The sequence below is a fragment of the Phyllobates terribilis genome, unplaced genomic scaffold, assembly GCF_046119375.1.
Source record: "Phyllobates terribilis strain yellow unplaced genomic scaffold, ASM4611937v1 Scaffold_36__1_contigs__length_13169755, whole genome shotgun sequence".
NCBI lineage: Eukaryota > Metazoa > Chordata > Amphibia > Anura > Dendrobatidae > Phyllobates > Phyllobates terribilis.
In genome coordinates this window covers 10,605,465-10,625,578 of record NW_027362796.1, presented here as the reverse complement: position 1 = coordinate 10,625,578, position 20,114 = coordinate 10,605,465, and the positions used below count along the sequence as shown (strand labels likewise).

At 39.9% G+C, this 20,114-nt stretch overlaps 1 protein-coding gene and 1 pseudogene across 1 annotated transcript in view; one reads left to right on the top strand and one right to left on the bottom strand.

The window, feature by feature from the left end:
• Positions 1-20,114, top strand: part of LOC141182832 (uncharacterized) — a 618,372-nt gene that overhangs the window by 155,677 nt on the left and 442,581 nt on the right. The window lies entirely within an intron of this gene.
• LOC141182848 (uncharacterized) overlaps positions 1-20,114 on the bottom strand; it is a 248,286-nt pseudogene that overhangs the window by 69,916 nt on the left and 158,256 nt on the right.

Sequence of the window (20,114 nt, the reverse complement as noted above, 5' to 3'; positions counted from 1 at the left end):
AGGACAGTGACTCAGTGTTTGGGAACAATGATGTTTGTTGCTATGCTAATTGCATATTGTACTAACCCAGCTGGTTTATTTACAAGAGCAGAGGGATAAGCTCAAACAGTGAGACCTGAGTGAGCCCTGCACCTTCCCCTCAACTTGTGACTAATAACCCTAGCCACATATGTAAATATAAAAAGGGTTTTCTATGCTGCTGCAAAGAGAATCAAGGAGAATCAGAGAGACATTCCTCAGGACAGAAGATGGATAGCATGGCTCCATCCAGAGAGACATAGATTTGGATTCTACAGGTTTGCAGCCTAAAAGTATATAGTACTGACTCGAAGGATGCAGATCTGCTCCATTGACCATCAGAGAATTCATGGATACTTTTGGGGATCAGGGTAGGGATAATGAGGTCACCTGGCCCCATGGATATATTGTTTGGGCTTGCCAGGTGGGACCCTACATCGCCTGTAACCCATGGAGACATTCGGAGAAGCCAGATTGGGACCAGCCGGTCATCTGGCCCAATGGAAACTCGGAGAGGTCAGGGTGGGACCCTCGGGTCTCCTGGCCTTGTACCTCGATGGACTGTCAGCTTTCTAATCTTGCTGCTACCTCCTCTCTGTGGGGACCCGCCAAAAGTGAGGGGCCACTAGTTGAGGTAGTTGGCCCTGGAAATCCCAAAGTCGCAGCTGCTCTATTCTCGACAGGCCAGTGGAAGGGTGAGACAGTAATTTTGCAACATCTCGGATATTTTCTCGGACTGTTCTATATGTTTGTCTGTTTAGTGGTTCAATAAAATATTGCCACACTGTTTTACCCTCACCCTGTCTTGTCTGAGTAGTATTATGCCCATGGAAGACCCTCGGATCTTCACACTCACCATCTCTCTGTTTATAGATAATGTGGATTCTTGTATTCCTTCAATAGCACCATGAAGATCAGTTGATGTTACAATTTCTTTCTTAAAGAAGACGTATACAAAATAGGAATTTAAAAGTTCAGCCTTCTCAACATAATTTTTGACCAATTCACCCTGTTCATCCTGTAAAAATTCTATAGCATCTGACTTTTCTTTTGTTTTGACATACCCCCAAAATCCATTTTTATTGCTTTTGGTCTCCCTTGCAAGCCTCACTTCATTACTGGCTTTAACTCTTCTAATGCTTGCCCTGCATTACCTGCAAACAGCATTACATTCTTTAGATATGCCCCCCTCTTTCCATTCAATATACACTTCTTTTTTCCTTTTTAACAAGTGTTTCAGTTCTGTGTATATCCATCCTGGTCTCTTTAAATGCTTCCAATTCTTTCTTCTTTTCAGGATTGTTACTGTGCAGTGAGAATTTCATTTAGCAAAATCTCCCCTCATTGGACATTTCTGTCTTTTAGAACATCCAGTCATTGAACCTTTCTGAGTCCATTAAAATCTGCCTTTCTGAAGTCCAACCTTAAAGTCTGAGTCCTCGCTGTATTCCATTCATGTGTATCATCCCACCAAGTTTCAGTGATGTCTATGACATTATATCTCTCTTCCTTTGTTAGCAGCTCCAATTCTCCTTGTTTGTTTCTCATGCTCTGTGTATTTGTATAGACACATTTTAGTTTGTAGTCGGTTTCTCTTGCTCTTCTATTTTCAATCAGAATTTGTTGTTTTTGTTCTTTATTTCCATTTCTAATAGCAGGGTTCTCAAAAGAATCCTTTGACTGCATATTTTTTTTTCTGGTCATGTATTTTCCATCCCATAAAAGTTTAGAATGTGGAAAAACTTTTGTGAAGAAATCATTTCTTTCTAGTCACCAAAGTAGTCACACAGGGGAGAAGCCATTTTCATGTTCAGAATGTGGGAAATGTTTTAACTGAAAATTGTATCTTCTTAAATGAATTGTCCACTTTTAGGACAACCCTCATGTTTGTCATTGTTAAAAGTGACGCCAGCAATGATTGGGCGCAGGGCTCACATAACACAAGTACTGATACAGCTGGAACGGCACCAGCATGCGAGGATTGTAATAATAATCATTATTTTTATATAGCGGCCTCATATTCCGCAGCACTTTACATACATATCATTTATCCATTATGTATATATTCAATGTGTTCATTAATAGAGATTTAAAACCTTAGTTATATATAGGTTTATCAAAAGATCATAGCATGACTGAAAAGTAGACAGATGTTATCTTTGCAGTTAGAAACAACTGACGTTCTGAGATATGTGTAGACAGTAACCGTATCTTTTGAAACACAGTATGCTTAGAATATTATCTATAGTCGGCAGCGAGTATTAGTGTTAACTGCCTGTCATATCTGATTGTGTATATTTTGCATTGCCTGTATAAGCTTGATCGGAATGAATTGGCGTCAGACGGCCTGCTGAGTATCTCACTTGTCTCTTTGTTAACAAACAAAATAAACAGATTTTTACTCCAGAATTCAGATTATCTTTTTTTGGAAAATAGAACATGTCACTTCTTTCAGTGTTTTTACAGCAGAAAACACACCTGCGTTTTTGCATTGTTTTTTCACCCATAGGAAGTAATGGGTGGTCAAAAAAACACAGCAAAAAAACCTGTGTTTTTTTAAACAGCTGTTTTCCTACCAGAGAAAAGATAGCAGCAGATTTGCATCAGAAAAAAACACAACGTGTGTGAACATAGCCTAAGGGTTTACATTTCAGCAATACAATGATTCCAAACGCACAGCCAAGGAAACTCTCAATTGGTTTCAGATAAAAAATAAAGCTGCTAGAATGACCCAGCCAATCACTTGACCTTAATCCAATAGAAAATTTATGGAAGTAACTGAAACGCAGAGTTCATAGAAATAGCCCACGGGACCTTCAGGATTTGAATAGTGCTTGTGTGGAAGAATGGGCCAAAATCACACCTGAGCAATGCATGCGACTAGTTTCTCCATACAGAAGGCGTATTGAAGCTGTCATCACCAACAAAGGCTTTTGTATGTAGTATTAAAATAATTGCAGACGTCGAGTTCAATACTTTTTCCCTGTGTCATTTCTCATAACTTAATTTACGGACATCTATGGTTTGATTTCTTTGCCTGTTTGGATTACATTGGTTGTTACTGACATCTGCTGAGAATTTCATGTCAATAGCACCTTTAGTTGGGTCCGCTAAATATTTGTACAGTGACACAAGTTTTGGCATTTTATCTGTTTACCAAAACATATTGAAGATACATATGTACAAGAGAGGAGGAATCCAGCAGTGACACATCATTCCAGGTAAGCATATAAAGCTTTACTTGTATTTCACCATTAAAAACATCCAGGTGCAGTAACTGGCTGGTCAGCAAGATAAAATAGGTATCGGGACGGACCTTCGCGTTTCAGCAATAAGCCTTATTCATGGTCTGAACATGATACTTCTAGCTCCCTATATATGATATGTCTATGCACTCTTTGGATGTGACCCATGTCATGGGCTAATTGGAGGTTAATTGTCAGCTGGTACCTAAAATTAAAAACACAAAAAATATATACCCAAAAATAGAATATATAGATGACTGGGGTGACAATGACCCCAGTCATCTATTCATGAACATTAGGGATTTTTTACAGAGACAAGCAGTTGGCATCGGAGACTTATTTTCACCTTCCCTGGCTAATATAGTCATGTCCAAATGGGATGAACAATTTTTATATGGAGACTGTAATTTTCAATCAAGTATCATATGGTACGCCTGTTTTATTGATGACATTTTGATATTCTGGTAGGGTACACGAGAGGAAATAGAGAACTTTGGTCACTACATTAATAACAAGCTTTTCATTTCAAGGTTCACTCATTTTTCTCATTAAAAAAAAAAAAAATTTTCTTGATATTAATCTTACTGTTAAACAAGGTAGTAGTGGAATATATTTCGCACCATACAGAAAACTTGTGAATATTCACATAAATCTAGAAACATTTATCCCCTTAGTGACTGAGCCAAATTTCACCTTCCTAACCAGGCCTAATTTTTTAAATCTGACCAGTGTCACTTTATGTGATAACTCTGGAACGCTTCAACGGATCCTAGTGCTTCTGAGACGGCTTTCCGTGACACATTTTACTTTATGTTAATGGTAAATTTGGGTCCATATATTTTTGCGCTTATTTGTGAAAATATCGGAAGTTTGGGGAAAATTTTCAAACTTTCAATTTTTATATCCTTAAACCAGTTAGCCCTGCTGTACAAAATAATTAATAAATAACATTTCCCACATGTCTACTTTACATCTGCATCATTTTTCAAACATCACTTTATTTTGTTAGAATGTTAGAAAGGTTAAAAGTTTAACAGCAATTTCTCATTTTTTCAAGAAATTTTCAAAACCTTTTTTTTTAAGGACCTATTCAGATTTCAATGAACTTTAAGGGGCCTACATATTGTAAACTCCCCAAAAGTGATGCCATTTTAAGAATGACGTCCCTCAAATATTTCAAAATCGCTGTCAGGAAATTTTTTAACCCTTCAGGTGCTACACAGGAATTATTGCAAAGTGGAATTAAAAAATATTAATTTAAATCTTGCCTCTAAAATGTTACTTTAGCCCCAGTTTTTTACTTTACAAGGGATAGCACAACAAAATGGACCCCAAAATTTGTTACACAGTTTATGTGGTCAGAAACCTCTGTTTGGACAAACGGCCAGGTTCGGAAGGGAAGGAGCACTATTTGAATTTTGGAACACAAATTTGGGTGAAATAAATTGTGGGCACCATATCGCATTTGCAGGACCCCTAAGGTGCCCAAACAGCAGAAACCCCCCACAAGTGACCCCATTTTGGAGACTACACACCTGAAAGATTTTTTACAGGGGTATAGTGAGCATTTTTAACCCACAGGTACCACACAGAATTTGATAACATTAGGTTGACATATTGAAAATTTTAATTTTAATTTTTTCAATGTTGTTTTAGCCCCAAATTTGTAATTTTCACAATGGATAATATGAGAAAACAGACCCCATAATTTGTAATGAAATTTCTACTGAACTCGATGATACCCCATATGTGGTCAAAAACTACTGTTTGGGCACATGGCAGGGCTAGGAAAGGAAAGAGAACTATTTGTCTGGAATAGATGAATGCCATGTCGCATTTGGAGAGCCCCTGACAAGCAAAAACAACAGAAACCCCCCACAAGTGACCCCCCAATGAATTCATCTAGGGGTGTACTGAGCATTTCTAACCTACAAGTGATTTACAAAACATTATAACATTTAGATGTGAGAACAAAAATATATTTTTCCCACTAAAATACTGTTTTAGCACCAAATTTATAATTTACACAAGGGATAATGGGAGAAACTGGATCCCACAATTTGTTAAGCAATTTCTCCCGAATATGTGGTTGTACACTAGTGTTTGAGCACACAGCAGGGATCGGATGGGAAGGAGCGCTACTTGGCTTTTAATACAACAAAAACAAAAAACGGAGCAAATAATATATATCAAACCAAAGGAAAGTTTCAAAGTATCAGACAATTGTCTATTACCAATAAGATGGTGACATATCTATGCTAGGATATGAATGGCAGACCATTTGGGAATAATCAGAAACACCAAACATGAGTTTGGTCAAAAACCTTTATTTCACAAGCAATTGGTTACATGGTGGCACCTCAGAAGCGGGAGCCCACACTATATATATATTTACACACACAAGTATCCTGAACCACAAAGGAGCAAGTATGTACAAGTAGAATGAGGCCAAGCGTATAAAGCAATATACCTAGTGCCTAGTGTAGCATGTCAATGATCCTGGGGTAGCCTAAAAATAATAGGTGAGCTTAACTGTATAGCATAAGATGATTGTAGATATAAAGTGGCCCAACACAGGCGGCGAGCCAACTGGTGGGACCAGCAAATGAATCCTTCTTGTAAAGATACAGAGACAGAGTCAATGATGAATGAAGGAAGTGTAATGTAAGGTATGGAGAATTCCAAAGAGGGGGAAGGGGGAGAGGAAACAATGGACACAACACCAGATCAATGGCAGACAGCGTTATATATAAGAAAGGGGCTTAGTGACCGGCTGTGGAGAGAAGTGCCCAGAAGATGCTGGTTAGATGTTAGAGGACGTGTTCAACATGAGGGCCAGGTCAAAACTTGTAGACAAGAAGACAAGATAGGTAATATGCCTTATACCTCTGCTCTAAGTGGTCCAGGGTACCGAGCGTGGCGCAAAAGCCAAAACCTAAAAGCCCCCCCCCATTTTGGAAACTTCACTGCCTAAGGAGCTCATCTAGGGGTGTAGTGAGTATTTTGAACCCATAGGTGCCTTACAGACTTTTATAACATTGAGTCGTGGAAATATGACATTTTAGTGGTAAAATTGCAATTTTTGCATTTGCTGCAAATTTGTCAGGTACACAAGGGTTAATAGGTGAAACTGGACCCCATAATTTATTGCACAATTTCTCCTGAAAGCGGTGATGTCCCATATGTCATCAGAAATTAGCTATCTCAGGGGCCACTCATTGCCATGGTGACTCGATGACATCATGACGACATCCGGGTGACCAGAACTAACAAGTTATTTAGGTCGTGCGCAGTGCATGATCTACCTAACTGGTGTCAGTGCAGCACCGACAGTTATAAAGCATAGCTATACCCCTGCATTGCTGCTATGCTTTATAACTGCAATCAGAGCTGTGAAAGCGAAAGTCCCAGAGTGGGACTAAGTAAAAAAAAAGTACAATACAAAATAGTAAAAACTTTTTTAAAAAATGACAAAATAATAGTAATAAAAATACATGCATATATATACTGTACATACAAATATATCGTACCGATAAATATTTTTTATGAAAAAAAAAAAAAAGTACACACATTTGGTATCATCGCGTCCAGAATGACCCAACCTATAAAACGGTCCCACTAGTTAACTCCTTCAGTGAACACCATAAAAAATAATTAAAAAACAAGACAGGGGGCGTGGCCTGATGTTTGATGTGAGCAGATACATGGACTGAGAGCTCCTGCTCATAATCCTGTAATCCCAGTCTGCACCGACAGAAAACAGATTTAGGGTATGTGCACACGATGCAGAAATGCTCAGGATTTTTTCCTGAGCGTTTCTGCATCTCCCTGGCAGGAAAAAAAGCATGCGGATTGTACATGCGGTTTCCTGCCAGGGACATGCGGATGTGAAGCGTTCTTCACTTTCATTTCCGCATGCGGGTTGACAAGCGCTTCCCAAGCGATTTTAGCATCACTTGGAAAGTGCTCGTCAACTTTACACTATATAAATCCATGCAACCGGCATGGATTTATATAGTGTGAATGTCAAAAAATAAAAAATAAAAATATACTTTACCCTCTGATGGCCCCCGGTGTTCTGCTTCGCTCGGTCCCGGCTGCCAGCAGTGAAGACTTTAGGACCTGCCGACGTCAGCGTCACGTGACCCGTCACATGACTCTGATGTCAGCGAAGGTCCTTCATTCAACCGCGAAGTGCGCGGGAAGCCGGCAGGACGCAGCGCGGGCCGTCAGAAGGTGAGAATATATATATTTTTTATTTTATTCTTTTTCTTTTAATGGTACCTGGGTCTGGATGCGAGTCCTCTCATCCACACCCGGGTACCATCCGCACATTAGACCGCATGAAAAGCGCATCAACATATACAGTGATGCGGATTCCATGCGGTCTAATGCAAGTCAATGGCGGCAAAAGAGCAGCGTTTCCGCAAAATTAATTGACATGCTGCGGATTTTTGACCGCAGCGTTTACGCTGCGGAAAAATCCGCATCATGGGCACAGCACATGCGGATTTCAATTGGGGAACATTGCTTCCCTTCTACCATGCGTTTTTAATGCGTTTCCGCGGCGTTTACGCAACTGCAAAAATGCCGCGGAAACGCATGAAAAACGCATTGTGTGAACTCAGCCTTATACCGCTGATCCTACCTCCTAACACACTGCGGTACCTGTGAGGAGTTCATATCTGGGGCCCCCGAGGAGAATGACCCGTCAAAAGAGCCGCACTGGCAAGGAGGACAGCCTGCCCAACAGGGAGATAAGATGTCAGAGGCTGCATCTCGTCCGAGACACTTTGCCCGGGTGACAGTGGCGGCCATAGAGGATTCTCCTATAGGTCAGCCGGGGGAGGAACAGGAGGAACAAGGAGAATCATGTGCTCCTGATAAAGAGCAGATGACGCAGCAAAAAATTCAGCAGCAACTTTCCTGGGTATAAAGTGAAGGAATTTAATTGGCTCCGGCAGTAAACCTAGAGCATACCACAGATCAGGAACCCACCATGAGGGATGTGCTATCTGTGGTCAATAGGTCCAACAAGTCCCTGACCAGCGTTACCACCCATATGGGATTTATGAAGGAAGATATGTCATCTATAAGGAGAGATATTCAAAGGGCGTTTGAAAGAATTTAAGAAACAGAGGGCAGAATTAGTAATATTGAGGATCTTGTCTAAGATGCAAAAGGATATGAAAACATACAAGCAAAATCTGATTACTCTGCTTAATAAAACGGATTGGATGACTTGGAGAACAGACTCCGTAGAAACAATCTACTCCTTATAGGAGTCCTAGAAGAGCTGAAGGCAAAAACCTGGTTGAATTTATGGAGACCTGGTTCAGGGACGAGTTTGGAAGAGAGGCCCTGTCTCCTATGTTGGCAATAGAATGTGCTCATAGGATACCTTTCAGACCCTCTCCACCAGGAGCTCCACCAAGGCCTTTTGTATTGAAGTTACTGCAATACAGAGCTACAATCATGTGACTGTCCTAACTTATCGAAGACCAAAGGTGGCCATCTTTCCTGACTTCTCTGCTGAAGTGCAGAAACGGAGAGCACAATTTACATCTGTAAAGAAAAGGCTGCGAGACTTACTACTCCCATATTCTGTGATGTATCCGGCACACCTGAGGATCGTAGTCTCAGGAAAGGGGCTCATCCATGAACCTCCCCGGGAAACTACACAATGGCTGGACATCAGCGAAGCTACATTGAGAGCGGCTAAATCCGGACCTCCATAAACATCAACACTTTTGCTTTGGTGGCTTTTGAATCTTGATGCCATTTGATATGGACCGCGGGAATCTCTGAAAAGGTTTTGAAGAAGAGCTTTTCTTTTTAAGTCAGGTTTTGGACTTATAAAGGCTCCCAATCTCCCCTCCAGGGAGAAATGTCTGTAATGTTTGATTGGTTGTATTGCAATGTTAGAAGTTATTTATGTTATGTGTTAAAAAGGGGTGCATGCAAAAAAGAAGGGAGGGTGGAGGAACAGCTCAAAACGGTCTACTGGTTATTCTGTTTCCCTGCGCACATATGGCTAAGCTTGTAAATATTATATCCATTTGCTTCCAGTTATTTGGGTATTTTGCTTGTTTTTGGTTTTTCTCTGTCTAGTGGCCTTACGTGAACATGCATTTACACTTTGCATGCACATCAATTTACGTTTCAGTTCAGACTTCCAGTTTTTTCTTTGTAAATATTATAGCGTGGAATGTGCGGGGCATGGGAGACCCAACTAAGAGGTGGCTGTATATACTTGGTACATCAATACCAACCAGCTGTTGTCTGCTTGTTGGAAACACATTTGACCTATGAAACAAAACAAATTAATAGGTTGTGGTTAGGCCATGTTTTTCATTCGGACTTTTCTTCTCAGCCAGAGGGGTATCTGTTTTGATTTATAAATCAATCCCATTTAAAACTGCATTGGATACGGAAGGGTGGTATATTGGTATATTAGGCTATATGTACGGAATTCAAATAATTTTGGTAGCTTTATATAAACCCCCTCCATATAAGGATACAATTATTAAAAAAAATATTATTCTTTACATTGGAATTTCCTACGACTACAGTTTTGTTGATGGGAGATTTCAATAATTATTTCCACCCACATTGGGATAGACTACATACGGGTAACATACCTGACCCGGCCTCCTCTACGGGGATGTCTAGATTATTTTCAGAAATGGAGTATGTGGATATTTGGAGACAGAGAACTCCTTTAATAAGACAATATTCATGCTACTCAATGTCACACCATTCCTTGTCAAGGACTGACTTGGCAATTGGAACAGAATCTCTGAATTCGTTAATTCACAAAGTGAAATATTTACCCAGGGGAATCTCAGACCATTCTCCGATATGTGTGCAATTGAGAACAGGGGGCATAGAGGGGGCAATGAAATGCCCGTAACGATTGAATCCATATTGGCTAATGTTGGTGGGTAATTCTTTAAAAGAGGATAGGATAGAATTTTTTCAAATAAACGAGGGATCAACATCAAAAATCAAGATGGATAAGGATGGATGAGTTGATTGAGAAATTTCATCTAAGCCCTAACCAGACATTACAATTGAAACAAATTAGACGCTCTATCAGGAGTCACCTGAAAGACACCTCCCTAGAAATTACTACTAATGACTTTAATTGCTTAGTGAGGGCCACGAGGACGTCATAATCTATATCTTTCTTATACAATGCAATGAGGGATGTGATGTTGGGAGTAAATCCTGAATTTTGTTTCAAACACTGGGAGAAATAATTTAAATGATCAAGACATTGGAGTTAAGATAAGAGAAGGTTGGGAAAAAACAGTAAAGTAATAACTAATGAGATGTGGAGGGAAACTCAATTTAAGATCATTCATAAAGCAAGATCCGCCTTTGATCTCCCCAAAACACCCATTACACCTGATAGAATTACTTATTGTCCTAAATGTAAAACCCCTTCTACGGACTTATTACATGGGCTTTGGCTGTGTCCAAAACTAAGCATCTTCTGGGGGCTATTCTAGATTGCATTAAAGAAATGTGGAACTTTAAAACACAACTCCCTCTTATGATGATATTGTTTCACTACTGGCCTAGAGATAAAACAAAAGTTCCTCGTTTAACCAGTTCCTGACCGCCCACTGTAGATAAACGTCGGCGCTTGCTGGCTCTGTGCAGCGCCGAAGTTTAAAAACGGTGGGTGGTCTCCCAGCGCTCAGGACCCCCAGGGTCCTGCAAGCGCTGCGATTCCGGTGCAGAGCGTTAGCTCTGACAGGGGACATCATCGGGACCTGATTGGATCAGGTCCCAGTGATGTTAACCCTTTGCTATGTTCTATATGCCTCGATCTATAGTGATCGTGGCATATAGAAGATAGAAGGAGGAGAGGGGATCGTCTTACTTACCTCTCCGACGACCCCTGATACCTTCCAGGACCTGGGGTTGCTATGGCAGCTGGAGGCCACATGACCGCCTCCAGATCTGCCATATATGGTGTCCTGCCTGGCTCAGCCTGCAGCTGAAGCCAGGCAGGAGACTGACTGCGAAACAGTCAGCGAAGATCTCATGTAATGTAATACATGTCTATTACATTACATGAGATCAGTGATCAGAAAAATAAAAATTAATGTCCCATACAGGGACTAAGTAAAAATGTAAAAAAAAGTTAAAAAAAAGTTTTTAAACTGTTAAAAAAAAAAAAAAAAAAAAAAAAATCACAAAAAAAAAAAATATTAAACCAATAAATCCGTATATTTTTACAAAACCAAAAAAAGTACACATATTTGGTATCGCCGCGTCCGAAACAACCAGAGCTATAAAACTGTCACACTAATTAACTCCTTCTGTGCACACCGTAATAAAAATAAATAAAAAACGGAGCAAAAAAAATGCTTTTTCATCATATCGCCAAACAAAAAGTGGAAAAAAATTTGATCAAAAAACAAAATAGAAATAAAAATGGTACCGCTGAAAACGTCATCTTGTTCCGCAAAAAAAAAGCCGCCATACAGCTCCATCAGCCAAAAAATAAAAAAGTTATAGCGCTCAGAATAAAGCAATGCAAAAAAAATATTTTTTTCTATAAAATTGTTTTATTGTGTAAAAGCGCCAAAACATTAAAAAAAATACAGTAAGTGTAGTATCGCTGTAAATGTACTGACCCGAAGAATAACGTTGCCTGATCACTTTTACCACACGCAGAACGGCATAAAAAAAACCTCAAAAAACAATTCCTGAATCGTTTGTTTTTGCTAATTTTACCTCCCAAAAAACGGAATAGAAAGCGATCAAAAAATGTCATGTACCCAAAAATGGTACCAATAAAAATGTCAACTCGTTCCGCAAAAAACAAGCCATCACATGACTCTGTCGGCCGAAATATGGAAAAATTATAGCTCTCAAAATATGGCGATGCAAAAACTAAGCGTCTCTTAGTGTGTGACAGCTGTCAGTCATAAAAACCCGATATAAATCTGGTATCTCTGTAATCGCACCGACCCGAAGAATAAAGTAATCTAATCAGTTATATCACACGAGGAAAGGCGTAAAAAATAAATAAAACCAATTCTTCACCTGCTACTGATTTGTTTATTATGTCTCCCAAAGATCGCAGTGAGGCTCTGCTCACACTTATTCTGCGCTCTGCGCTGAGCACTTACACCAGAGTTTCCGTGTAAATCTCTGAAATACGTGATTCAGACGGAACCCATGACGGAAGATTCCCTGTAATGAGGCAGATATAGGCCACTGTGGATGCCGTCTGGCCTGTGATCCCACGGTGTCATTTGTTTTAGGCGTGCATAAAAGTGCGGTTGGCCACAGTTTTGTGCACTTCTGAAAAAAAGGACACCGCTAAACAGAGGCCAGACGGAGTCCAGAGTAACTCTGCTGCCTCATTACAGTGAATGGATCCCGCAGGGGTTTCATCTGAATTACATCACTTGGAAATTTAGATGGAAACCCCGATGTAAGTGCTCAGCCTAGAGCGCCGAATAAATGTTACGTAAAATGTTCCCAATAAAAGCTTCAACTCAGTCCTCAAAAAAAGCTAGTCCCCACTCAGGTCCGTCATCTGTTAAAAATATAAGGGACTTCCAAGTTACTGGTAGCAGAAAGGCTCTGGAAAAGCGAAACGGCCCTTGCCCCCCAAAAGAAATTCAGAAAATTTTGTGCTCCCAAATCCAAATGTCCATTCTACAATAATTTGTTCTCCAATTGTCAAATAGTGCTCCATCCCCCCCAGATCTCACCGTATGGCTAAGCGGTCCGATACAGCCACATATGGGGTATTGCCACTTTTAGAAGAAATTGTGTGACACATTTCGGCACCATTTTTACCCATTGCCCTGTGTGAAAATGTAAAATCTGTGGGTAAAACATTTTTTTGTGGTAAAAATATAATTATGCTTTTTTCACTGCCCAATGGTATAAATTTAAAAATTAAAAAATACTCACTACTTCCCTAGATGAATTCCTTGAGAGGTGTAGTTTACAAAATGGGGTCACTTGTGGGGGTTTCTGCTGTTTCGGCATGTCAGCGACTCTTCAAATCTGACATGGTGTCTGCTGCCTATCCCAGCCAACATAGCGCTCCTTTCTCTTCCGAACCCTGCCGTACACCAAAGCAGTGGTTTTCCCCCACATATGGGGTATCGGCATACTCAGGAGAAATTGCACAACAAATTTCATGGTGCAATTTTTCCTATTACCCTTATGATAATGTAAAATTAGGGAATGAAAAACATTTTTTGTGGGAAAAATGTGAAAATGTAATTTTTACAGCTTATTATTATAAACTTCTGTGAAGCACCTTGGGGTTCAAGGTGCTCACCACACATCTAGATAAGTTCCCTAAGGGGTCTAGTTTCCAAAATGGTGTCACTTGTGGGGGATTTCCACTGTTTAGGCACATCAGGGGCTCCCCAAATGCAACATGGCGTCCGCTAATTATTCAGACAAATTTTACATTCAAAAAGTCAAATGGCGCTCCTTCCCTTTCAAACCCTGCTGTGCGCCCAAACAGTGGTTTGCCTCCACATATGGGGTATCGGCGTGTTCAGGAGAAATTGCACAACAAATTTCATGGTGCAATTTATCCTATTACCCTTATGATAATGCAAAATTAAGGGATGAAAAACGTTTTTGTGGTAAAAATGTGAAAATTTTATTTTTACAGCTCAATATTATAAACTTCTGTGAAGCACCTTTGGGTTCAAGGTGCTCATCACACATCTAGATAAGTTCCCTAAGGGGTCTAGTTTCCAAAAATGGTGTCACTTGTGGGGGGTTTCCACTGTTTAGGAACATCAGGGGCTCTCCAAACGCAACATGGCGTCTGCTAATTATTCAGACAAATTTTACATTCAAAAAGTCTAATGGCGCGCCGTCCTTCCGAACCCTGCAGTGCGCCCAAACAGTGGTTTTCCCTCACATATGGGGTATCAGCGTGCTCAAGAGAAATTGCACAAAAAAATTTGTGGTCCATTTTTTCCTGTTACCCCTGTGAAAATTAAAAAAATTGGGTCTAAAGTAACATTTTTGTGAAAAAAGTTAAATGTTCATTTTTTTCTTCTACATTCCAAAAATTCCTGTGAAGCACCTGAAGGGTTAATAAAGTTCTTGAATGTGGTTTTGAGCACCTTGAGGGGTGCAGTTTTTAGAATGGTGTCACTTTTGGGTATTTTCTGTCATAAAGACCCCTCAAAGTGACTTCAAATATGATGTAGTCCCTAAAAAAATGTTTTTGTAAATTTTGTTGGAAAAATGAGAAATCGCTGGTCAACTTTTAACCCTTATAGCTCCCTAACAAAAAAAAAATTTGGTTCCAAAATTGTGCTGATGTAAAGTAGACATGTGGGAAATGTTATTTATTAACTATTTTGTGTGACATATCTCTCTGATTTAAGGGCATGAAAATTCAAAGTTTGAAAATTGCTAAATTTTCAAAATTTTCGCCAAATTTCTGATTTTTTCACAAATAAACGCAAGTGATATCGAAGAAATTTTACCACTATCATGAAGTACACTATGTCACGAAAAAACAGTCTCAGAATCAAGGGGATCCGTTGAAGCGTTCCAGAGTAATTACTTCATAAAGTGACAGTGGTCAGAATTGAAAAAATTGGCCCGGTCACGAAGGCAAAAACAGGCTCTGGTGCGAAGTGGTTAATGTTTTTTTGTGGTCTCATTATCTGGATTAAAGGGATAATCATTCAAAGTTTGAAAATTGCAATTTTTAAAACATTTTTCTGATATTTTTATAAATCAAAGCAAAACATATCAACCTAAATTTACCATTATTATAAAGTATCATGTGTCACAAAAAAAATCTCAAAATCAATGGGATATGTAGAAGCGTTCCAGAGTTATTACTACATAAAGTGACACTGGTCAGATTTAAAAAAAAACTGGTCCGGTCACTAAGGGGTTAAATCTTACACAGGTGAAATCACATTATCAATTAATATAACTATGACATTGCTGGCACTTTATACAAAGGTAAACATTAATGGAGTGGACTATTATGAATGATTATGTGGATGAGTCTATGTATATTTATGCACTGTATCTAAGCACTTTTCTTGATTTTGTGATAAGTAGAATTGTTATAATTCTAATTGCTGCACCTTCATATGATTCACTTGATGGATTATGCACTGCTTGAACAAGTTCCTCAATAGGAACGAAACGTTTCCACTGCCATTACCACCATGACTATGTGTCAATAAACCAATAGAAATACAGTGAAGACTGGAGCGATGCCTTTATCTTCATTAGATACAGAGATAGATATATGATAGATATGGATAGATACTGTAGATAGATATATGATAGATAGATATAAGGATAGATATATCCATCTACCTATGTATCTAAAGAAAGTGCAGCAGCACCCTGTGAGGGCCAAGATACATAAAAACAATGGAAACATTAGATCTAAACTGTATTACTCAGTAAGCTGTACTTATAAAAAACAAAAGGTTCTTAGCGCATAAATTAGCCAATTCGTGTGTGCCCATCAACAGCAGCAAGGTGACCTCCCGTCTGATGGGTCCTGCTCTACACTACATGCCACTTTCGGGCTACAAGCCTACAACTTTTGACAAAACATGTCAATTCTGGGCTAAAACGCCTACAATTTAATGGGCTGGTAGAACTGGCTATACATCAACAGCTGATTAATGGGAGGAGTGCTGAGTCAGGGAGGAGGCAGTTACAAACCTCCTATAGTGATATATAGTAAGAAAACCTGACCAGCACCTCCTAAGTGTGAACAGGTGCCAGCTGCAATAACTGCACAATGTATATAAAGAAAGCGCAGAAGCACCCTGTGAGGGCAAAGATACATAAAAAATGGATAGCTGTATGGATAGATAGATATGCATAGATACTGTGGATAGTTATATGATAGATAGATAGATAGATAGATAGATAGATATGATAGATAGTTAATATATAGAAAAATTGTCTGCGAGATATATCTTCAGCAGCATCTTTTTTTAAAAAAAAAAACATGGTAGATATTCGCTTAGGCTATGTGCCCACGATGCAGAAATGAAGCAGAAAATTTCTGCAGCATTTCTGCATCTCCCTGGCAGAAAAAAACGCATGCAGATTGTGCATGCGTTTTTCCTGCAGAATACATGCGGATCCACATGCAGATTGACAAGCGCTTTCCAGGCGATAGCATCACTTGGAAAGTGCTTGACAACTAGGTCACACTGTATAAATCCATGCAAACAGCATGGATTTATACAGTGTGAACCGTAAAAATGAAAACAAATAAAGCTATACTCACCCCCCGAGGCCCCGGTGTGTGCAGCAGCGCTCGTTCCTGTCTGGTTCCCGGCTGCCGGCATATCGCGAGACAGAGCGGTGAAGGGCCTGCGGTCACATGACTGTGACGTCACCGAAGGTCCTTCAGCGCTGCTGGCATTCAGAGAGAAGACGCCGGACAGGTGAGTATAAACTTTATTTGTTATTTTATTCTTTTTTTACAGGTACAATGGTACCCAGGTCTGGATGAGAGTCTCCTCTCCTCCAGAACTGGGTACCATCCGCACATAGAGACGCATAGAAGCCGCTTGTAAAAATGTACAGTCGCGGTTTCTATGCGTCTCAATGCAAGTCAATGGCGGGAGTTCCGCTGCGCTTCCGCAAAATTAAATGACATGCTGCGGATTTTTGTACGTAGCATAAACGCTACGGAAAAATCCGCAGCATGTGCATAGAACATGCGGAATCCCCTTGGGGACCATGGGGTGCGGATTACCTAGCGTTTCACAAGCGTTTATGCTGCGGAAATTCCGCAGCATAAACGCTTGAAAAACGCTACGTGGGCACACAGCCTTATGCAACCAAGGTGTTAAGTAAATTGCGAAATTTTCAACATTTTCACCAAAATTCTGATATTTTCACAAATAAACAAATTGACCTAAATTTAAGGGAAACAAAGTACAATGTGTCATGAAAAAACTATCTCCGAATAACTGGAATTCGTTAAAGCGTTACAGAGTTATTGCCACAGAAAATTACACTGGTCAGAATTGTAAAATTTGGCCTGGTCAGGAAGGAAAAAACAAGCTCGGGGGTAAAAGGGTTAAGATGATACAATTTTAGGTTAAAACATTTTTAACATTCTGAACATGAAAAAGGCTTCTCCCCAGTGTGAGTTCTTTGGTGATAAAGAAGAGATGATTTGTGTACAAAACATTTTCCACATTCTGAACAGGAAAAAGGCTTCTCCCCTGTGTGGGTTCTTTGGTGGCTATCAAGACGTGCTTTCAGGTTAAAACATTTCCCACATTCTGAACAGGAAAAAGGCTTCTCCCCTGTGTGGATTCTCTTGTGGCTATCAAGATGCGCTTTGTGAGTAAAACATTTCCCACATTCTGAACACGAAAAAGGCTTCTCCCCTGTGTGGATTCTTTGGTGCCTAACAAGAGCCGATCCAGTGTTAAAGAATTTTCCACATTCTGAACATGAAAAAGGCTTCTCCCCTGTGTGAGTTCTTTGATGTGTAAAAAGAGTTGATTTAGCTCGAAAACATTTCCCACATTCTGAACATGAAAAAGACTTCTCCCCTGTGTGGATTCTCTGGTGTATAACAAGATTCCATTTCCAGTTAAAACATTTCCCACATTCTGAACAGGAAAAAGGCTTCTCCCCTGTGTGACTTTTCTGGTGCTTAACAAAACTTGATTTCTGTGTAAAATATTTCCCACATTCTGAACATGAAAAAGGATTCTCCCCTCTGTGGGTTCTCTGGTGGCTATCAAGATGCGCTTTGTGAGTAAAACTTTTCCCACATTCTGAACATGAAAAAGGTTTCTCCCCTGTGTGGATTCTCTGGTGTCTAAGAAGAGATGATTTATTTCCAAAACATTTCTCACATTCAGAACATGAATAAGGCTTCTCCCCTGTGTGAAGGCTCTGGTGTCTAACAAGGTGTGACTTCACTACACAACATTTTCCACATTCTAAACATGAAAATGGCTTCTCCCCTGTGTGACTGCTCTGGTGTCTAAGAAGAGATGATTTATTACCAAAACATTTCTCACATTCAGAACATGAATAAGGCTTCTCCCCTGTGTGAAGTCTCTGGTGTCTAAGAAGAGATGATTTATTCCCAAAACATTTCCCACATTCTGAACATAAAAATAGCTTCTCCCCTGTATGAGTTCTCTGGTGACTAACAAAATTTGATTTCTGGTTAAAACATTTCCCACACTTGGAACAAGAAAATCTATTCTCTACTGTGTGAATTTTTTGATGTTTAAGAAAAGACTTTTTGGGAGGAAAACTATTTCCATATTCTGAATGTGAAAATGGCTTCTTTGCTTTAAGAGCAGTTCGTTTTTTAATGCTTATTTTGTGACTTTGATTTTCCTTAGTAGTCGGTAATGAATCAGAAGACAGGACCTGTTTCAAAGGATCAAATGACAGATCTTTGCTGGGAAGGATTGATAGTATATCTGGAGTAATGGCATTCACTTCAGTTGTATCTTGTGTGATCTCAAGATCATCTGATTTAAAAATTGAAGATGTCGGCTGTCCCTCTGATCTCCTGGTACAGTCATCTGCTAAGAATAAAACCAATTATTATTATTTTGAATACAATATTTTTTAAATTAATATTTTTGAACATTTCTACTTAAACTTTCCATAAAAATGGCAAGTTATGTAAAAATATTGAATTATTCACCAAGACAATGATAGTTTACAGTCTAATGGAAAACCTCAAAGGATGAACCAGTGGAGTGTGGTGTTCAACTGTTTGTTCATTCTGCCTCCAAATTATGGAATAAAAAGCCACCAAATGATGTTATGTAGACGAAAATAACACCAATAAAAACTTCTATTCAGGTCACAAAAAAAGTCCCCACTCAAGTCCATCATCTGTCAGTGGAAAAACAGAGGTTTCCACATTATTAGTGGCTCAAAGGCTCTTGAAAAGCAACATGGCTTCCATAACCCAATCCAGCAATATCCGCTCTCCCAAAGTCAAATCTCCCCCTCGCTTCTGAGCCTTGCAGTGTACCCAAACTACATTTATCATCCATGTATTTGACATTACTATAGTGAGAAGAACCCACTTAATTTACGTTGTGTCTCCCCTGGGGCACAATCTGGGCACTATGTGTGGGATAATAAAATGGCAAATGTGCAATTTTCCCTCTTCAACATCCACTACGTGCTAATTTCTGGAAAGAAGCTGTGGAGTCAAAATTGTCACTACTATTCATTGAGGGCTATAATCTCCAAAATGGAGTCACTTTATGGGGGATAATACTGCTCTGGTTTTCTTCCAATTTGGCCACATTAGGGCTTCTGCAAATGGTGTGTCCCATCTCCTCTGGGATCTGCTCCTGCGACGTCTGCTTCTCTCACCAGAAGCCGCCTTATTCATCCTGCAGGCGGCGCTGGTGATGGAGGAGACGTCAGAAACAGAAGCAACTGGGCGGTGCAGTCTCTGTCTAGCCACTAAGATTAGGGTTGCTGGGACCAGTAGTACCATCCAGTCTGGTAGTATGGGTGTGTGTGCTGTCCAGCTGGAGTAATCTGCTCCCTGCTTCAGCTAATTGGAAAGCACCGCACCCTACTAAAGCTGGAAGCATATTGCCGGAAGCTGCCAGATACAGCCTTGTTCTCCTCTGGGTCAGTCCTCTGTGCTCAGCTCTCGGCTTGTGTATTTGTTTCCTGTTGTGACCTCGGCCCATTTACTGACTACTCTTGTGTCATCTGATTTTGTATTTTCTCTGCCCTCTTGGCTCTGACCCGGCTACCTGACTATTCTTCTTGCCATGTCACACCACAGAACAGCAGCTAACACCATGGCCCAAGCTGGAGATGTCTGTGTAA